Source organism: Sapajus apella, unplaced genomic scaffold, assembly GCF_009761245.1.
Source record: "Sapajus apella isolate SASKATOON/1434 unplaced genomic scaffold, GSC_monkey_1.0 scaffold552, whole genome shotgun sequence".
Taxonomy (NCBI): Eukaryota; Metazoa; Chordata; class Mammalia; order Primates; family Cebidae; genus Sapajus; species Sapajus apella.
In genome coordinates, this window is record NW_022437480.1 from 1 (window position 1) to 15,011 (window position 15,011).

Here is a 15,011-nt window from a genome sequence, read left to right on the forward strand (position 1 = left end):
CTCAGCATTGGTCGACTACCTCCGTCGTGGCAGGCTGCCTCGGTAATGGCGGACGCCCCTCCCCCACAGAGCTGGAGCATCCCGGGTTCAGCTGTGCTTGCTGTGAAACTCTCAATCCAGAGTTTCTGATTGCTGTTCTTTTGTGGGGATGGGACCAGCCGAGCCTGATCGTCTGGCTCCCTTCCTCAGAGCCTTTCTTAAGTTGGTGTTCCAGTCGCCTGTTGAAGAGGCGCCGGGGTCTGTTTTCCCCTGCGGCCACTCACTGTGCTGGCTTAAACAGTGGCACTGAGGTTTGTGGCACTTTTTTTTTTTTTTGCCCTGGAATCTACTGTCCTGGTTCTCTGCTCAGTCCCTTTTTTAAACAGACAAATGGGCGACTTCCCAGGGCTCCAATCGCCAGCCAAAAGGGCACCTGGACCAGTGTATTTTGTATGGAGAACCGCTGCTCCAGGGCGCTGACAAAGCAGCCACGCAGGGCAAAGCAGTGGCGCCGGCCAGCACAGCCATGCTGGCCGAAACAGCCACGCTGGCGACCCATGGAGCTTCTCCACCTGGGAATTTCCTAGTCTGTGGGCAATAAAAATGCAGCGTCCACTCACCCTCTGTGCTTTCACTGGGAGCTGCAATCCTGAGCTGTTCCTAAACGGCCATCTTGGATCCTCCTCCATCTGAGTTCTTTCCTCAGGAAAGGATCCCCAGTACTCTCAAAAAGTACCAAAGAACTGAAACTCTCCAGATTACTGCATCCAGAGCCAGGCCTCTCATATTGTTTCCCTACCCTTCCCTAGTTCCTGATTCCTCACACATTGTTACATTTCTTCCCTGCTATATAAACCCCTAATTTTAATCAGTCAGGGAGATGGATTTGAGACTGATCTCCCATTTCCTTGGCTGCATCACCTGATCAAATCCATCTTCCTTGGCAATACTTGTCGTCTCAGCCTGCTGTGCAGTGAACAGCAGGAACTAGATTGAATCCTTGGTGTTTCAGAAACTCAACCATCACCACTATCCATCTCCAGAAATCTTCCAGCACTGAAATGGAAGTTCTGTACCTATTAAACAATAACTCTTCATTTTCCTCTCCCTCCAGCCCCTGGTAACCATTATTCTACTCTCTTTCTATATGAATTTGACTATTCTAGGTATCTAAGTGGAATTACACAGTATTTGTTATTTTCTGTCTGGCTTATTTCACTTAGCATAATGTTTTCAAGGTTCATCCATATTATAGCATGTATTAGAATTTTATTCATTTTTGAAGTTGGATATTTACCACACATACATATCACATTTATTCATTCATCCATCAGTGAACGTTCAGGTTGTCACAACTTCCACTAACCACTGCACCCTACGAAATGAACTTCATTGTATATTATGTTCATTGTCAATGAAAACAGATAAAAATCCATATGTTCTTGTTCATTTTGAATTTGGGGGATGTGTTTTCTTATAACATCTACTTATCACAATTCATCTCAGGTTGATGAAGATCTTGCACTAGGAGCAGAAGCTCTACATAAAAGTCTTGTTGTTGTTCAAGGAAAAACTTGGTTTTTTGTTACTATTATATTTAAAATGTACTTTATAGGAATATAGGAATGTTTTTAATTCACTTGCCTATTTTGTGAGAATTAAATTAGTTAAAATTGAAAATATAATTCCTACATCCACTTATTGCACAATAATTCTACAAGCCCACTGCCCTTGACAGAACATATTTTCTATGTTGGCAGGAATGAAGAGGTGTCCCAGTGACCCAGAATGAGGTCTGACACATAGGAGATGCTCGGTGAATATTTGTTGACTGTAACAAATAACACATAGGAGGGTACCCTCTACCTGTGGCATCGTTGGGAACCTCAACACATCTCATGACAAATGATCATAGGACATGCAGTCAGAGTGAGAATCCCAGTGTCAGTCAGTACATTAATGTGTTGGGAATAATTTCTTATATTTTTTTTGATTAAAAGAAAATATAAATGGAAGTTTTAATACTTTCTTCCTATATCCCAGTGGATCATCTTGTACAGTGTACCTTTCTTGGAGACTGGTGATTTTTGACTCCAGGGGAGAATTATAATTTACTGAATTAACTTTATTTTTCTTAATTTCTTTTAAAGTGTTTGTTTCAGGGCAATGTCGACTTAGCTTAGGTCTCTATTATGAGGTGTAAACTGTGTGAAATCCTATTACATTTTATTTATTAGTGATTCTAATGACTTTAATGCAGGCAGACATCTCATTAAAGATAACTGAATGGTTATCTTTGACAACAAAGTGAAACTTAGGCCATAAATCAGTGAATAAATTGTTTGTCCCCATTGGTATTCAAAGAGATGCATTGGATCTCCATGAAAGCTAGAAATGCTTATGGGCCTGTTGGCCAGTAGCATACCAAAATGCTGTGTCTAAGCTGTGAGACATGGGTTAATGACCACTTCCAGAGGGTAGCTGCTGGCATTTTCTCCAATGTTCTCTCAGCTTCTGCTATGACAGACAATAAAGAACCTTCCAGGACCTACTGCAGCCATGGCCTTAATTATGGCTCATATGTCATCTGCAGTAAGAAAAGGCAATGTGACCACAAGCTTCCATGAGATCTATATGCATTTCAATATAAGTGCTCTACCGAGATTCTTCCTTCAAAGAAACAGCTAGAAAAGCTCCAAATATTTGATGCTACCTCTAAGAAACATAAATTCTCTATATATTTTTGTTAAATTATCTATATTTAATTTGAATAATCAAGACACTTAATTCTGAGAAAACAAGTGGCCTATTTGTGTCAACCCATTACTTCTAGCTTTATTTCTCTACATACAAAATACAAAGGGATCCTGACACTGTGATTGGTAGAGTGAACAGAAGCCTTGGTTTCTTGATGTGGAAGCTACCACACTAGCCTTCCACATGAAATTAGAGCAAGTTAGAGCACTTGTAATGTTTCAGTTTCCTCATTTGTTGAGTCAATATAATTATGCTAGATTACTTAGAGAACTGATTAGTCTTTGATCTAATTGAGAAAGGATCCCTCCAAACCAAACTGTGGCAACATTTGTTTATATCCTGGCAATGTTTTAAAAAAGAGGCCCTTTTAGTTTTTATTATTTAAAAATTTATTATTATTATTTATTTTTATTATACTTTATGTTCTGGAGTACATGTGCAGAATGTGCAGGTTTGTTACATAGGTATACATGTGCCATGGTGGTTTGCTGCATCAGGCACCCCATTATCTACATTAGGTATTTCTCCTAATGCTATACCTCCCCTAGCCCCTCACCCCCTGACATCAAATGCTGATGTAGAAGCTGCAGCAAGTTATCCAGAAGATCTAGCTTAGATTATTGATGAAAGTGCCTATATTACATCTATACCATGGAATACAATGCAGCCATAATCCTTAGCAAAATAATGCAGAAACAGAAAAGCAAATACTGCATCTTCTCACTAATAAGTGGGAACTGAATGATGAGAACACATGGACACACAGAAGGGAACAACACCCATTGGGGGCTATCAGAGGGTGGAGGGTGGGAGGAAGAAGAGGATCAGGAAAAATAACTAATGGGTACTAGCCTTATACCTGGGTGATGAGGTAATCTGTACAACAAATCCCCTTGACACAAGTTTACCTATGTGACAAACCTGCACTTGTACCCCTAAACTTAAAATAAAATTTGTGGTTACATTAAATAAGAGATTTTTAATGTAGATGAAACCGCTTTCTGCTGGGGAGAAGATGCCATCTGATACTTTGATAGCTGGAGAGAAGTCAATGCCTAGTTTCAAAGCTTCAAAAGACAGGCTCACTCTCTCATTAGGGGCTAATGAAGTTAGGGACTTTAAGTTGAAGCCATGCTCATTGACCATTCTGCAAATCTTGGAGTCCTTGAGAATTATGATAAATCTACTCTGCTTGTGTTCTATAAATGAAATAATAATAAATCCTGGATGACAGCACATCTGTATACAGAACTGTTTACCGAATATTTTGAGCCCACTGTTAAGACCTAATGCTCAGAAAAAAAAAAAAAAAAAAGATTCCTTTTCACTGCTCACCCAAGAACCTGTTCACCCAGGAACTCCAATGGAGATGTACAAGGAGACTAATGCTGTTTTATGCCAGCTAACATAACATCCATTCTGCAATCCATGAATCAAGACGTAATTTCCATTTACCAGTCTTATTTAAGAAACAAATTTCATAAGGCTATAGCTATCATAGATAGCAATTCTGCTAGTGGATCTGGGCAAAGTAAACTGAAAATCTTCTGTAAAGGATTTACTATTCTAGATGACATTAGAACATTTGTGATTCATGGGAGGGGATTAAATATTAATATTAACAGGAGTTTAGAATAAATTGATTCCAACCTTCATGAACGACTTTGAGAGTTTAGAATAAATTGATTCCAACCTTCATGAACGACATTGAGAGGTTCAAGACTTTAGCCAAGAAAGAAGTTACAGATGTGATGAAAATAACAAAAGGACTAGAATTAGAAGTGGAGCCTAAAGATGTGACTGAATTGCTGCAATCTCCTGATCAAACTTGAATGCATATGGAGTTATTTTTAAAGGATGAAGAAAGAAAGGGGTGTCTTAAGATAGAGACTACTCTTGATAGAGTTGTGAATATTGGTGAGATGACAACAAAGGATTTAGAATATTCCATAAAGTTAGTTGATAAAGCAATGACCAGGTTTGAGGGGTACTGACCAATTTTGAAAAAGTTCTACTGTGCGTAAAATGCTATCAAACAGTATTGCATGCTACAGATAAATCTTCTATGAAAGGAAAGGTCAATTGGTATGGCAAACTTCATTGATGTCTTATTTTGAGAAATTACCAAAGCCACCCTAAACTTCAGCAACAACTACACTTGATGAGTCAGCAGCAACCAACATCAAGGCAAGACACTCCACTAACAAAATGATTACAACTTCCTAAAGGCTCAGATAACTGTTAGCATTGTTTAGCAATGAAGTATGTTTAAATTAAGGCATGTACGTTGTTTTTTAGACATAATGTAATTGCACACTTAATAGGCTACACAGAGTGTAAACATAACTTTTGTACAAACTGGAAAAGCAAAAAGTTGTGTGACTTGTTTTATCATGACATTTGCTTTATTGGGGCCTGGACTGAACCTGCAATATCTCTGAGGTATGCCTGTACTTTGTTGTAGGACTTAACATTTAATATTTGCTTTATGCATTCCAAAAATATTTCATGGATATGATATTGTTTGATCTTGACAAAAGTTATGTGAAGTAAGAGGAGCAGGGAATATTACTCAGATTTTATAAATATTTTATAGTTCAGAGAAGTTGAACCCAAGTGAATCCAGGTTAGTCAAGGCAGACCTAGACACTAGGCTAGGATGATCCAACTGTTAGTTGAATATTTCCTTACAAAATATTTACCATCTAGGCCAGATTACTGAACCCAATCTTCAATTACCTCAATTCTGAAAAACGAGAACCACATTTTCTCCATTAGGCACAAGAATGTTGTGAAGCTAAAGTGCCTGTGCATGAAGCTCTGAGGATGTCTCTGGGATGAAAGATGGTAAATGAATTTATCTTGTGATACAACAGCACACTACTTTATGGCCACATAAAAAGTATTTGGTGAGTTGGGAGTGAAGGCCATGTACAGTGGCCACGTGAACAGTGGGGCCAGCTAAATGAACATCTAGACCTAACTGGAGCCAAGAAATGCTTATTTGTACAAATTGTGACTCCTTGATTTTGGGGCAATTCCATTTATTATACTTGTTTCATGGATAATGAGCCACACATACAATGCTTTCCCCCTACCCTCATTTTTTTTTTTTTTTTTTTTTTTTTGAGATGGAGTCTTGCTCTTTCACCAAGGCTGGAGTGCAATGATTCATCTCAGCTCACTGCAACTTTCGTCTCCTGGGTTGAAAAAATTCTCCTGCCTCAGTCTCCTGAGCAGCTGGCATTACAGGCATGTGGCACCATGCCTGGCTAATTTTTTGGTATTTTCAGTACAGATGGGGTTTCACCATGTTGGTTAGACTGGTCTTGAACTTCTGACCTCAAATGTTCCACCTGCCTTGGTCTCCCAAAGTGCTGGGATTACAGGTGTGAGCCACTGCGCCTGTCCAACTGTTTAGTTGGATGGTGTCCAGGTGGGGAATATTTTTTTTTTTTTTTTTTTTTTGAGATAGAGTCTCGCCCTGTCACCAAGGCTGGAGTGCAGTGGTGTAATCTCTGCTCACTCTAACCTCTTCCTCTCAGGCTCAGGATATTCTCCTACCTCATCCTCCTGAGTAGCTGGGATTACAAGTATGTGCCACCATGCCCAGCTAATTTTGTATTTTTGGTAGAGACAGGGTTTCAACATGTTGGCCAGGCTGGTCTTAAACTCCTGACCTCAGGTAATCCACCCGCCTTGGTCTCCCAGAGTGCTGGGATTACAGGTGTGAGCCACTGTACCTGGCCCCAAGACTTTTTATTATCACCTCAGCCTTTCTGTCATGGAATTTGGCCTCAAAAATTAAATAAACATTTAAGTCAAAAGGAGAGTGAGAATATTGCCTTCTAGCCTTTCCTATAAGATTTACCGGTATTTAAGTGAGGCGTGATTCTGCCTGGCACTGTGCCGAGGCCCTCACTGCATGTGTTATATGGTTAATCTGTCATTCACATTTACTAGTGAGAAAACTGAAGCTCAGAGATGTAACGTAATATGGTCTAGCTCACAGAGTTTCTACGTGGTGAAGCTGGGGTTCCAACTCAGGTCTAATTCCATTAGAGTCTTGGGTCTTTCCTACTTACTCATGCATACCAAGACCCAGCTAGTACAGGAGTTGTGCAAGGCACTGAGACTACAAGTGGGAATATATGAAAAGGGTCTGCATATAATAGTTGCTTAATACATACTGGATAAATGAATGATCAGGTATGAAAACGAATTTGTTTATACCCAGAAGGTAGGTATAGTTAAATTCATTTTTGTATCTGATCATTCATTTATCCAGTATGTATTAAGCAACTATTATATGCAGACGCTTTTCCAGGTGCTGGAGAGACAACTAGGAACTGCATAGAAATGGTCTGTCCCTTAAGAAACCTAAGGGTTGCTAGAAAAAGCAGACAAGTGAATGAATAATAACACAAAATATCATACATGCTACTGTTAAGATATTAAAAAACATCCTACTGGAGCACAGAAGAGGGAAGGAGAATGTTTATGACTGGGGAGTGTTTATGCCATATCTGAAGTGGTTGATAAATGAAGGTAGAATGTTTAAAGACTCACTTCTCAGTCATTTTACTATTTTTCTCTATTATTTATCTATCTGTCTCTACATGAACATATAGCATGTGTGTGCATGTGCACATAAACACACACACATACACACATGTATGATACATCCCAATGTAGCCAGAGACCATGGGAACACAAAATTTAACATCAGGTGAGTTAGTGTATGAATGGGTAGCAAAAGCTCCAGCATCATCAACAGCAGATGACCACATCACCTATGGTGAGTAAGGTCTCCTCTTCAATGGCTGTTTCTTCATAAAGAAAAGACTCTAGCCAACCAAACTGTGTTTAGGTTTCAGACAAAGCTCCTACAAAGCTCTTACAGCCCCAGGGAAAAAAGAAAATGGAACCTTTATAGCATCTTGCTATAAAGTTTCTGATCATTTCTTCTTGGATTTCTTTCATGAATTCAGCTTTCCTTCCCCTTTAAAGTTACTTATTTTTCTTTGGTGTCAATCTTGGACGCCACACTCAACATGCAGGTCCTCTTTAGATGTGCATTCATTTTTAAGAATCATATTTCAGAAACCAGTGGAGCTTTAACATTATCAAGGCAGTTCATTCCCGTACACTGAATTACATTTTAAACAAACAAACGAAATTTCTTCTGTCAGATATATAATTCTCAAGTTTGGCCTTCAATGAAGTAAGATTATAATGTGTTTTCTCCAGTAAAAGGTAAACATTGTTTTCATTTTGGGCAGTAGTGGAAAAAATGATGTTGAATGTTACAATGGAATGTATAATTTTTCTTCCCAATGGATATATTCTGCAGATGAGCTAAATATTTTAAATGTCTAATAGGATTGATAAATGATGGCTAAGTTTATTTTGTGAATAATTTTGTGGTCTACATTATGTTTTAGGAAAAAAATAAAAATCTTTCTAGCATAACACTGTGGTATAAACACTATTTGTTTCTCAGAAACTAGATAAAATTTCATGTTTATGTTTTTCTCATTATTCATTCATAATGTTTATATATATTCAAGGTAACTATATTTTGAAGAAAGGTTAAAAATTATTCATCCACTTACCTAAGAAATTACCTACCGCTGAGGATAAGTACAAATATCTTTAAAAGTAAATAAATTTGACAATGTACTAAGCCACCCTGAAGTTTCAGGCTCAGTTGTTCCTCTAAAAAGAATGTGATTCTGGCTATGCTGAGAGTGCCTGCAGCAAGTACTTGAAATCCAACTTTGACAGGTTAACTCTGACATCTCTGGGCTTTGTGGCTTTCAAATACATACTACCAAACCTTGTTAAAATGTCAATGTAATTTACAATGAACTTATAGAGACAACCAGTAGCCTCAAGGCATATATAATTAAGCATTGCTGCAATAGAAAAAAAATTGTTTCTCTAAAGCCAAATATTTGGAACAAAACTATCATGCCCATTGGGCAGATACCTAAGCAAGCTATGCCATGGTTTACCCAAAGCCACACCTTTATGCTGTAGAAAGTGATGGTCGGTGCTTTATCTCCTATTGGATTAATCATTTGGCAATTTCTCTTTCCTAGACAGAAGCTTTTTATTTATTCCAAGATAGTCCCTATTTTGTAAAAGGGAAAGTAACCCATGTTAAATATGTAATAGTCTACTTCTCTATTTACCTCAATATTTTAAACTATAAAGTAGGTGTAGAGCACCCACTTTAAAATCATGGGATACATGGAAGGAAGAGGGATGGACTCATGCTGGAAACAGAAGGAAGAGAATTCCATATTGGTTTTTAATATGTGCCTGTCCCAGGTTCTCATTGAAACCTTGCAAGTCTTCATCTTCCAAATGACTGGATTCAGTTCTTGGCAAAATAATACATTTCAGGCATCTTAACAAGGACAGCAAGGACACAGGGAGACAACAAATATACCTCTGGGTTTACTAAGCTAAACTTAAAAGTTTTGTTTCTTTTGGGGAAAATAATCCTCTTCATCTTTTTACCTAGGCCAAAATTTCCCTAGGCAAGGTAAAAGGTTCTCTACTTGGCAGCTGAAAAATGCAATTACCACTTATCCTATTTTCTAGCTATACAAATGTTAAAATTATCTCTACTTGAAAACTTTGGTGAATTGTTTTGAGATCTTTGAAGCAAAGCTATTATGTGATTAATGGCCTCATCTCTGACCAGTTTGGAACGGTGGAGTCCATGGTCTGTCAGGATGAGAGAAACCAAGAGGCTGGTGACACTTTTTCTAATGCCACTCTCCATCCTTTAGCTGAGAAAAAAGATGACCACAGGGGCATTCAGGGGATTAGTTAAGATGTTTTCCTGATATGAAAGTGGTGTCCTCTTTTCCAAAGGCCTGGGCTACAAGTTATATTCTTTTCCTTTAAAAAGTTAGCCCTGGAGCCTGGGGCTAACACATGCCCCTTTTCACCTGAGTTGGCAGGGAACCTTTAAAAGTTTTCTGGCATGGCCAAGACCTGAGAATTACTTATTTATATTTACCATTTGTATATAATTATATTCAGAGTAGATTTGGCTACAGGGTTCCTGTGCACCTGTTAGAAAATGGCACTATTTTGACCAACTCTAGATATTTTACCATGAGTATATCTTATTCCATCAAGTCACTTATTTTATGTCTTCAAATTGTAATTCTCCTCTCTTAAAAGAAAGAGAACATTTTATCTTCAAAATCAAAACTTTGTCTACTCCCTGAATTTGGTTCTTCACAAGTTGAATAGCTCTACTAACCAGCAGTTTTTCTGCTTTTTTTCTTCCACTTGATGATTTACATGTTATAGAAAATGTAGGATGGAGGCTTGTCCTCTACCCTATTCTCCCAATCTCCTGTGATAAAGGCACCAAAACAAATAGGAATAAAGCCTACTTGAACATTAAGAGTCTTAGCTTAATAGACTTCTCTGGGAATCATAAGAGAATTTTCCTTCTAAAATAATGCTGTTTATTTAACAGTAGGACTAATGGCAAGCTGAAATTCATTACATATTCATGAAACCTGACTTATGGTAAAAGCAAATCTTAAAGGGAAAATCTTGGAACTCAGGCTTCCAATATTATAGCTGGCACATATTTTTTTTAACAATTGCTTAATTTCAAAAATTTTATTTTGACCTTTGAATTCGTTATACCCTCACTTTGCCTACTCTTTCTTAGAAAGTGGAAATTTCCAGATTGCTGAAGATTCTATACTATAATAATCTAATATCCATACTCTATGGGTGTGACAGAAGGATGGAAAAATTGCTATGAATGTTATTCTCTCTGGAGGCAAAACTCTGAAATGTCTCTAGGAAACAAATCTTAAGTTTTCTTAGCTGGAAAAAGCATAAAATATAAAATATAAACATGAAAAATTTCCAGCTAGTTAATGTAAAGTTAACATTGCTGGGGAAGAGACAGCTGTAAACTATAAGTGAGTAAGAAGGGGAAAAAAACACAAAAACAAAAACCTGAAACAGAACAACAAATGAGGAAACTGCCAGTTTCATTAAGGGTCAAAGGAAATAGGTAGAAGTGTCAAAGTGTGGTGTGGGATGCTCACATCTAATAGACAGCCTGGCTGCTCTTGTCATTCCCCTAGGGCTGCAGGGATTGAATGGAGGCTGCTGCCAATAGCAGGCTAATTCCTCACCAGGACAAGCAGAAGGATGGTTCAGAAACACAGAGACTATCAGGGACCGTTTCAGTATTAGGGATCTACTACCATCTAATTGTTCACATTCCAGATCCAGCCTCCAGACTGAAAGTTGACTAATTCCTTATGGAAACATATCAGTGTTCAGTTTCCTAAATGACCTAACACGTTGGTTTTGCTAAACAAATTAGGGCAAAAATAATAGGGGGGAGGAAAGGAGAGCAGTCCAAAGCACAGTGCCTCATGAACTTCACTCAGTAAACAGAGCAATTAACCCCAAATTAAGACTGTGTGTTTTGCAAATAAATTTTTATTTTTTTCCTATTAAGCCTCTGTTCATATTTCCACTTTTTTTTTTTAACTACCACTGGCAGGAATGATGGGCAGGAGAACCAGAACAAGGGGGAGTCACCAATAGATAGGGCCCTCTATCTCTCTCCTCATCTCTCTCAAAGATTTACCAAGATCCAATTGCTATGTGTTACTGGCAGCCTGTCATTTGATTCTTCCAACATACTAGGAAGTAAAACTGGGACTCAGAGAGTTTAAGAAACTTGGAACTTGCTCCAGGTTACACCACTGTTTAGTCATGGAGTGTGATAGGGAACTTGAATGGTGGAAACACCAACTTTCCTGAGGTCTCCTTCCCAGAATGATGACAGCAGGGACTCATGGCCTCTCTGCTGGGACATAGGCAGGGGTCACTGCAGGTGTATGCATATCATTGTCACATATAACTTGTCTCTTATCAGTAGAAAGGCAATCTCTTCAGGCCTTTTTCAGACCAAAATGTAAGTAGGGCTGTCCCTTTTTTGCTGTCATGTCGCATCCTGGAAAGTGTTAACTAATTCCCAGTGCCTACTCTTTTTAGTGACGAAAAACACACAAGTATAGAAAGTTATGTTTAGAATATTATGCTATATATTATGACTGTTGGAACATAGCCACTGGTTCCCTTCAGTTTATCTAGTGAGCAGGCTGCACTATGGAGTTTATTCTAAAACAGAGAAATTTCTTCTTCCTCAGTAAGCCACAAAGGACCCCAAAGGTATCTCTTCCCAACTTTGACAATTTCCTCACTAATCCAGGCCCAGATTAAAGAATTTAGCAGGATGCAGAGCAGTGGTTCTCAATAAAGAATAATTTTGTTCCCTAAAGGCCATTTGACAATATGGATCATGTGTTAGTTGTCACAGCTGAGGAGGGGATGCTACTGTTGTCTAGTGGATAGAGGCAAGAGATGCTGCCAACCCTCTTACAATGCACAGGGCAGTGCCCCACCACAAAGAATTATCAGACCCACAATATCAATAGTGTGGAGGGTGGGAAACCTTGATGTAGACCAAATGGAGGAAGAAAAAAAAAGGCAACAGAATACCATATTACCTCAAATAACTCAGGGACCATCAATTTAAGGTAAATTCCAATAGTCCAGAGATATACAATGGGCTCCTCCCAGGCATATTGGGGACCCCCTGGAAGGTTGCTGTGATAATTACTTTTAATGGCCTCATATTTCTTAGGAAAACATCCCAGCTAGGATGCAGTTTTTAAAACCCATTAGTATCTTTATTGTAAATGTGTTCAGTACCACACCACAGAGGAATCATGGTGTGAGCGTGTTTTGAAAAGCAGCTGCTGCTTTGTTTTATGAGAAACCACAACAACAAAATAATGTTTCATTTTTCTACCACATTTTGACAACTATTTTCTCTACTCTGAGGCTGAATATCTTCTATAAGATATTCAAAGCACAGAGTGTAATTTATTACTATAAAATATCTCTGCTAACTTTAAACTTTAGCTTTTGAAGTTGCCTTGTTATAAATGCTTTTTTGAAAATTTTTGCATTTCATATCAAATTAGGTTTGAGTTGGCCACTGATTATCTTTAAGCTAATATAGCCTTGGTTTCATCATGCAAATAGGAAAAAAATAAAGTATTAATTATTTTTATACTTGTATGGACATATGTCCAAATGATTTTTTGAGCTTTAATTTCTAAATGGTCAATATAGCACATAAACACACTTATTATTAAAAAATTTAAAAGCACACACAACCATGAGGCAGCGTATGGTTTTATAATTTTCATTTTTGATTTTTAAAATAATTTTTGCATGGGAAACACACATGGTTTGAAATTCAAAAGTTACCAAAGGGCTTACAGATAAAACGAAGTCTCTTCTCCATTCCCAGCAATTCAGATCCCCCCTCTGAAGGTAAGTCCTCTTACCAGTTTGTGTATTTGTGATACTTATTCTTCCCATAATACTCCATGCAGTTGACATATATATGTTAATAATGCTAAGATATCATTGTTTACTCTATGTCCAAAATGCCAAGGACTTTATATTATTTCATTTAATCCTCATATCAGATTTGAGGACTAGAAAATATTTGAGTTAAATATTTAAGAAACACATGAATTATTTAAGAATTATATGCAATTATAAAACACAAAATATATGACATTTTGTATGTCAAAAGTAGTCAAATATTAGCAAGTCATATGGTGGGACCTTATATTAGGTAAGTGGGAGATTTTCATTTTCTGCAGCAAGATGGAGTATATAGGTTGAGAACTTTTCTGCTGTAAAACACCTTGAACTGCATAGCCAAGTTTGGAAGAAAGAAAGGGAAACTCTCAGGAGGCAAGCAAAAATTGGGAAATAAAATCTGCCAGAAATCCTTGAAGAAGGTTGAAGTTAAACATCCTTAACAGACCAAGAAATAAGGCCCTGGGATCAAAGGACCTGGGCCAGAAGTAGAATTGAAACCCTCATAAAAAAAAATAGGGGACTTTGAATAACTATACCCTCAGTAAAAGGGAAGTCTAGAGTTAAAATCTGCCCTTCAGCACTATTAGGCAACAAATAAATTTGCCCTTCCTGGTCTCAGCTCCAGGTGTAGGGAGCAAAACAGGTTCCCTGAGAGTTCTTTACCCCAGGGGTAGTTTTCCTAGAGTTTGAGATTCATGTTTATTCTTCCCACATAGAATGGGAAATTGCAGCTACAAAAGTGGTATAAAAGGCCAATCAGAATGGCTATTATTTATTAAAAAGTCAAAAAATAACAGAATCTGGTGAGGATGTAGAGAAAAAGGACTGGTTATACACTGTTAGTGGGAATGCAAATTTACTCAAGCCCTGTGGAAACCAGTTTGGAGATTTGTCAAAGAACTAAAAACAGAACTACTATTTAACCCAGCAATCCTATTACTAGGTATATAACCAAAGGAATATAAATCATTCTACCAAAAAGACACAACACTATTCACAATAGCAGACATGGTATCAACCTAGGTGCCTGGCAATGGTAGATTGGATAAAGAAAATGTGGTACATATACACCATGGAATGCTATACAGCCATAAAGAAGAATGACATCATGTCCTTGGCAACAATGTGGATGGAGCTGCAGGCAAACTAACACAGAAACAGAACCAAATATTTCATGTTCTTACTTATAAATGGGAGCTAAATCTTGGGTTCACACAGACATAAAGATGAGAACAGTAGACACTGGGGACTCCAAAAGGAGGGAGGGAGAGGAGCAAGGACTGAAAAACTATCTATTGGGTACTATGTTCACTATCTGGGTGATGGGATCAATAGAATCCCAAACCTCAGCATTACATAATACACTCTTATAACAAACCTGTACATGTGCCCCCTGACTTCCTCCTTTCCTAATTGAATACCCTTTATTTCTTTTTCTTGCCTGATTGCTCTGGCTAAAACTTCCAATACTATATTGAATAAGAGTGAAGAGAGAGGGCGTCCTTGTCTAGTGCCAGATTTCAAAGGGAATGCTTCTAGTTTTTGCCCATTCAGGATGATATTGGCAGTGGGTTTGTTGTAAATATTATTTTGAGATATGTTCCATTGATACCTAGTTTATTGAGGGTTTTTAGCATAAAGAGCTGTTGAATTTTGTTGAAGGCCTCTGCATCTATTGAGGTAATCATGTGGTTTTTGTCTTTGATTCTACTGATGTGGTGGATTACATTTATAGACTTGTGTATGTTGAACCAGCCTTGCATCCCCGGGATGAAGTCCAGCTGTGAGTCTCTCCCCAGAGCAGC

At 38.0% G+C, this 15,011-nt stretch overlaps 1 long non-coding RNA gene across 1 annotated transcript; it reads right to left on the reverse strand.

Moving 5' to 3' along the window:
* Positions 1-2,473: 2,473 nt before the first annotated feature.
* On the reverse strand, positions 2,474-14,314 carry LOC116546053. The gene is made up of 3 exons (XR_004266565.1): positions 14,193-14,314; positions 12,140-12,145; positions 2,474-2,483 (listed from the first exon to the last, which is right to left on the reverse strand). It is a non-coding gene; the product is annotated as an uncharacterized LOC116546053 (long non-coding RNA).
* Positions 14,315-15,011: the final 697 nt, after the last annotated feature.